The sequence below is a fragment of the Anolis carolinensis genome, chromosome 4 (genome assembly GCF_035594765.1).
Source record: "Anolis carolinensis isolate JA03-04 chromosome 4, rAnoCar3.1.pri, whole genome shotgun sequence".
Lineage (NCBI taxonomy): Eukaryota > Metazoa > Chordata > Lepidosauria > Squamata > Dactyloidae > Anolis > Anolis carolinensis.
In genome coordinates, this window is record NC_085844.1 from 215,483,294 (window position 1) to 215,490,249 (window position 6,956).

General features: G+C 38.4%; 1 long non-coding RNA gene across 1 annotated transcript in view; it reads left to right on the plus strand.

Moving 5' to 3' along the window:
- LOC134298448 (uncharacterized) overlaps nt 1-2,764 on the plus strand; it is a 127,269-nt gene extending 124,505 nt beyond the window's left edge. The window contains exon 3 of the long non-coding RNA XR_010005546.1: nt 2,699-2,764. This is a non-coding gene — a long non-coding RNA (uncharacterized LOC134298448). The remainder of the gene's footprint in view (nt 1-2,698) is intronic.
- The last annotated feature ends 4,192 nt before the right edge of the window (nt 2,765-6,956 follow it).

The following is a 6,956-nucleotide window of genomic DNA, read 5'->3' on the forward strand; positions in this document are numbered from 1 at the left end:
TTGTGCAAAATCACAACTGACTGTGTGCCTAAGATGACATGTCCTATACACCCAGTAGCCAAGATCTAGCAGAAACTGCAGCAGTTTGCTTTTGCCTAAAGTCCTCATCATACTGAGATCCTGAAGCCGAGCGACAGTGGCGGGATTCACCTTGTAGCATGGCGAATCCATGGGGCAGCAGGGGAAACGGTTGCTCTGTGCCCTACATTGCCTACTGTCCCGCTTTCCTCATCACATGGGAGAAAACGTTACCACCTGGCTTCCCCCCATTCTTTTCAATGAGAACATAAGACACCTCCTGTGTTCTCTGGGCAGCGTCCTAGCATGCTGCAAGGACACTTCCTTTACGGGGATTGATCCTGCTGATTTGGAGCAGTCAGAAAGTATAGTGGTTCACAGATTGATAGGCTGGATTCACAGGTGGCAGGAAAATGCGGTTTCTCCCCATGCTACCATGCTTTGTGGAGCTGTTTGTCAAGACATTATTCCTGGGAGTAGAGCTTGGAACAACAATGGCATATGATGTATCATAAGATTTAGCCCTGGATTTGTCCCAACTTCATTGGATCCCAGTCACAAGACTTAAAATGCTTACTATCTAGTGTATTAAAATCCAAATAGGACTGCTCGTCTATGTATTACCTCCTTTATCTTAACATGCTTTCCTTATTTGGAAACCTACCTTTTGGGGCTATAACTTTCCAAGTCTACTAGCGAGCATGTCAGATTCCAAGACCTATAATGCAAGAAAGTAACTTTCCCCAGATCAGTATAGGCTTGGCTAGCTTTCCTTCTGAACACTCATTATTCTTATGATCTTCCTGAAGATTTTTGCTCTCTTCTTCCCCCAACATTGGATTAGGAGAGAGTACAGATTTAAATAGGAGATTGTTTATGTAATAAAACAGATAAAGCAAATATTTGACATATCTGCCAAATATTCCCCAAAGAAGGATTGCATGCTCTTACTCAGGGACTGGTAAGAAGTGCATTATGTTTAGAGCATTTTGCTAGATCATTGTAATCTGCTAAGTGTTTGTCTTGGAAGAGTAATGTTGAAGAGTGGCCCTTTGCACATAGAATACATTACTGTAAACTGGGATGGTTCTGTAATTGACAATGCATTCTTTTCATTACTCTGTTACTCCTAGATATATGACCCCCGGATTGGTTTTTTCTCTCTCAGGGCTATTACATGTAACTTATTTCCCTGAAGATTGGGATAAACAAATAAAGAAATTAAACAAAAAAATTTCCAGATGGCTTAAAAAAGGTCTTAGGGCTTTCCTTTTTCAAATCTTAGTCTTTTAATTTTGCTTGTGAAAGTAGTGCTTTATATCTGATAGATATACCACACAGCTGATGTAGTTTGCTTTTGGTTTTTAGTGAAATACGTTTTCTTCCTCATGATTCTGTATTATGTATTATTTGCAAAGATGTATGCCTCATGTGTTTTAAAAATCTGATACAGTATATCCCACAACAAATATAATTTGATATAATTTCCTACATGTTTGCCTAGTGCTTTAGTACAAATGAATGAGTCCTAGAGCAGATCAGGATTAAACTCTCCTACAAGCCAAGATGACTCAAGTGAGACTGTGGTACTTTGGTCATCTCATGAGACAATGTGACTCATTGGAAAAGACAATTATATTTGTTAAAGCAGAAGGGAAGGAGAAAGACCACACTATGGGTGGATTGACTCAGTTAAGGAAACCATGGACCTGAAACTGCAAGATCTGAGCAGGGTATTGGAAGGCAGAGGCTATGGATGTCTATGATTCATAAGGTCACTATAAGTCAAAGTTGATATGAAAGCAAATAACACAAAGAGTGGGGGAAGCACCAAGTTTGCAAGCCCCAGATTCCCAGAGGATGCAGCCATAGCTGTTAAAGACAGGATCACTGTGCTATAATTGTGTAATGAGTAAACAGCTTTTGCTAAGGATGACAGTAATTATTGGACAGCAATTATTTCTAAAGCTAGTGATTTAGCAAAATATTGTTGCATGACTTACAATGGAACCTGATGAACAATTCAAGTAGAACAGAATGATCTGTCCGTTTAGGATGGCCCTGATTCCTACCTGGCCCTTACCTCTAAGAACCATCTGCACATTATACACAGCCTGAGTAGGATTGGATATTAAAGCAATGGGTCATGAGCAGTACATCCATAGACTATATTTCCTTTCCTCCAAAAAAAGTAAAAGAAATGAAACTAATATCTGGGCTTTATTGATATAATATACATGGCCTGGAAAGAATTGCAAAATTGGCATTGAGGTCTAAAATATTCTACCAGCACACTCTGCAGAAGAGTTAATTATTCTAGAAAATACAGATAAACACCTTAGCTCCTAAACAAAAGCTCCTTTTCAAGCAAAGGTCCACATGATCAGTCTGTATATTTGTGCCCTATTGCTTATTCTTGTTTTCTGTAAAGTGTGTTCTGTGTGCCAGCCAAATGCCAAAGTTAGTTGTATCATTGAAGCTTTTGGGTGCTGTCTTTTCCAAATAGTCCTGACTTGCACTAAGAAGCCTTTGAACCTATAGCAGAAAAACAATGCTTCCGATAACCCTGTTAGGGTCTCTTGAAATAAGCCAGTCATAAATACTGAAACTCCAAACCTTACAGTAATAAGAGAGACAGGAGAAAAACCCTACTTTCCTTTTCTTTCCCTTGTCCTTCCAGGAGACTCTCTCCTTCCATTAATGGATATTTCAAATTTGGAAAGAATTCAAGAGACTGCAGTAAGGTAAGGGAAACATCCAGATGTATCAGTAATAATTATGCTCTGCTTGGGGAGTTGGAGGGCTTTGAATAACAGGCGTAGTTTCCATGGATGGCTACAAGATTATAAACATAAAATTTATAAGTGGAATGGGAACATTTGGTTTATTTTCTCTCCTTTTTACAATCACTGCCATTTAAATTGAAAACAGTGAAGGGTAGCAGATCCAGGCAACAACCTGAAGATTGTAAACATAATAATTCATGTCTTACTGATGGGATATGGTCATATAATCAGTAAATTCATTTAGCCTACTCTGGTTTCACCATTAACTTTCTATTTTCTCATTTCATTGGCATCTCCCTGCTCAGTTTATGTCTTTCCTCAATACATACTGTGCTATAAAGCAGAAGCAAATATCTTGAAGGGTAAATAAAGAGGTAATGAGTCTACAAAAATGTTATTGAGGTACATTAACTCCTGCTTGCTGTCCTTTAAACTTTTCCCTCATCCAGGATTCATTTTTACAGTTTGAACAGGTTCTGGTATTAAATTCTACCCAGCATTTTTGACTTTTAGTTTCAGCCGATACTCCAAAATGCTTTGTGGAGGGAGGAGATCCAACCTGAAATGTGTAGAACGGGATGTAAGACCATGCAGTGTTGACTCAGGTTGAAAGCTATGGGTTGGATGGGGAGAGAGGACAGAAATGTTTTCCTGAAAACATTCTGGTTGTATGAATGCTCTCCTTGCCACAATCCTGCTTGGTCACATTGTTTCCCAGTTCTACTGTTCCACCAGTTTCATTTCCCAATCCTGCTATTCCACCAGTGACCATCATCTAGCCCAGATCACATCCTGGGAGAAAAGTGGAGCATAAATTCATTAAATAAAAAAAATATATATACACGCATAGAATCATAGAGTTGGAAGAGACCTCATGGGCCATCCAGTCCAACCCCCTGCCGAGAAACAGGAAATCGCACTGAACACTAAGTTATTATTTATTTCTGAATTATTGATTCAGGTGTTCCCACATATTAAAGGACCATGTAGTGAGCAAGAAACAATCAAATGAGAATAAATGAAGTTCACCAAGGGATGAACTATAACCACTTTCCTTTGTGTCTATCTAGCATTTGAGAGCTTACTTTCTGATCACCGTAACCAGTCAGGGTAGATGTAGGGCACTTCCCATGGCCAGTTTTCTCCCATTAAATTGTGCTCTCCCTGTGGGGCTCAACAGAGAAAAATACATACTGACTGGAGAAGAGAAGTTGGGAAAAGAAATCACGAGGAGCCTTATATCTTCCCAGCTCAAGCACAGTTGTCCTGATTCAAATGGAATAAGAAAGTGCACCTCCTTTCTATGCTGTGGCCTGAATTCTATTGTGAACATATTACACCAGTGGAGTCTTTGGCTTACCAAGTTCCTTCCTACTGCTGTATCAAGTTAGCCCTAGTTGAAATGAGCAATGATATTTAGGCCTAGGTATGTAAGTTAGCATTTAGTTTAGCCCTAAGATTGAAAACAAGGGAAATGTAAATAAAATCAAGAGCTATTTTTTCATGGAGTGCTGACAAACTCTTAATAGAGGAACATACATTTCAAAACTGCCAGATCCATTGTCTTAACACAGTGAGTCGTTCCAGCTCAATCTTAAAATACATTCAGGTTATAGTTTATGTAGAGGGCAACCTTGAATTATATATGGGTGTGAGTGACTATTATTGGACAGAAATGAGTTTCTGAGGTACTCCTCTTTAAGTTATGGAGAGATAAAACCAGGGCACGAAGACCATCATTTAATGATTGCTGTTAAAAAGAAACAATGCTTTGTAATCCAAGTTCAAAAAAGAAAAGAAAAAACCTCCTATGCAGCCAAAGTATTTTGCAAAAATGGTAGCCACTAAAAGGGGAAGGACAAAGTGTGGATGGGAGTTGCATGTGACCCTAGGATGTAGATGTGTAAGATACACATGTACAGCAAAAGTGGGCTGTCATTTATTATGTGTGAAAAGTGTACATTATGTATAGTAAAATATATCAGTCAACAGTGGCTTCATTTTATGATTTTATTTCCATGGTGTCCTTCAGTGTAGAACAAATGATGACACTTCTGGGTTTGGTAGGATCTAACTACTTGGCTTTGCTTTGGGCCAAAACACTCACCTGCAACAAAGTGCTATAGATTTTTGTGCATTTGAGTATGTGCTGTATGCAAAAAAGAAATGTTCTGTACTGTTTTTTAATAGCAAGAATATTTTAACCATTCAACATGTAAACAACCATCTGGGCTGATCTGATCAATGCTGCTCTCTAGGCTGCATTTGATATGGTGCTATATATAGAGTTCCTGGAGTTTTATTTAATAGGATGGTACATTTGATCCTAATGCACCATCTCAAAAGTAATGAAGCAGAAAAGATCTTTATCTTGTGTGAAAGTTGCAGTTATTGGCAACCATTCAGAAAAAAATAAAAGTAATTGCACAATCTTTGGGAGATATTGTATTGCTAACTGATTTCAGTGCAAGGCTTGGGTGGTTTTCATTTGGAGTTAATCAGGCAATGGACCATATATGTTGCAAATACATCATTTTGAGCCGCTCTCCAAGATATTGACAAATACAATTGCTGGAGGTGCTACTCTGATTTCTTGAGCATGCATACGTTTTTCTTTTTATTCTACTTTCCATTTTACCTTCCATTTCATTTTTCTGTGGGGGGGGGGGGAAAGAAAATGAAAAATATGATTTCAAGGTTGCACAAGCATTGATCCAATATTTAATATGCAGGACTGCCAATCGTGTATGTTAACACATTCTGCACAACTGAGGCACATAAGAAATGCATATTTTATGTGTTTCTGCCTGAACCCCAATTCAGCAAGATGTTGCTGAGACTGGCTGCTCCATTTCTAGTCACATCAAATATTACACATGCAAAGCAATATTTCATTGAAAGAGCAATTGTTAGTTTAAATGAAATTGGTGGCCATCATATTTAAAGCATCTGCATGATGTTACGTGATAATGTACAGTCATCCCTCCACATTTGCTGGGGTTGGGTGCACAGGATATCGTAAAAGTGGAAAAACAGAAATAAAAAATACTGGTTTGTTTTTTTTTGTTTTTTTACTTTAAAGAACATCTCTCTTGGAATGTCTACATCTTCCAGCATGACTTTATAGTCAACCTCTGCTGGAAACTGGCCATAGAATCAAATTAGAAGACCAAGGGATTCCTAAAGAAATGTTCAGAAATGTTTAGGTCTTCCAACATAACTGAAGGAAGTTGGCCACACTGGAGGATATAGATATTTCTAGAGAGAACATTTTAAATCAAATCAATGAACAGTCAAATATACAAAAGTCATAATGGCAAATGTGGAGGGACAACAGTAGTGTCATTTACAGATTATGGGCAATTGAAGGATACAGGTAGGAATCATGGGTACCAATTGGCAGTCAGCAAAAGAACTACTCTTGCCATAGTAAGCTGCTATATTGTCTCCATTTTTAAATTGTTCATGCCCTCCTTGCCAAAATATTGTGGAAAAATGGGTGAGGAAATAGATACAGGGTATTTTGTGAGGGCCCTTAACTTTTTCCAAGCAGGTGGGTCTTTCTTTCTATTGAGTGTGGGAATTCACACTGGATTTGTTAAGAATGGTTACAAGTGTTTTAAAGTACTGTTGCTGAAATCCCAAGTATTTGTTGCGAGGACTCCTGCTGAGATGCTGTTGAGCAAGACAAAGGCTGCTGCTTTCCAATATCTTTGCTTTTCTGCTCCCTCCCTACCATACGCTAGATACGGACACAGTCAAGTAAGAAGCTGGAAGTGTTACTGCGACTCTCTGCTGCCTTTGCTAATCCTCTGAGCAAACTGAAATCTGGCTTATTATTCAACTGCCTTGAAAATAAGTTTAATTATCCCACACTGAAAAGAAAAGCTGGCATCATTTAACATTGGGTGATCTTAGAGACTGCAGCAAGAGATAAGAAAGAAAATAGTCCATTAGAATTATCAAAAGTAAAGAACTTTCCAAAGTCAGAAGTAGCACAGTGAATTGTGTTCAAAAATCAGTTTATAAAATATAGCTCTTAAAGTTAGCAGTAGCAGGGGAAGCTGATGGCTCTGATGCGAGCAGTGGATCTATTGTGAACACTGAAAGAGCTATCCAAGATGCTAAAGTTATTTCAAGGTGTATGATTCA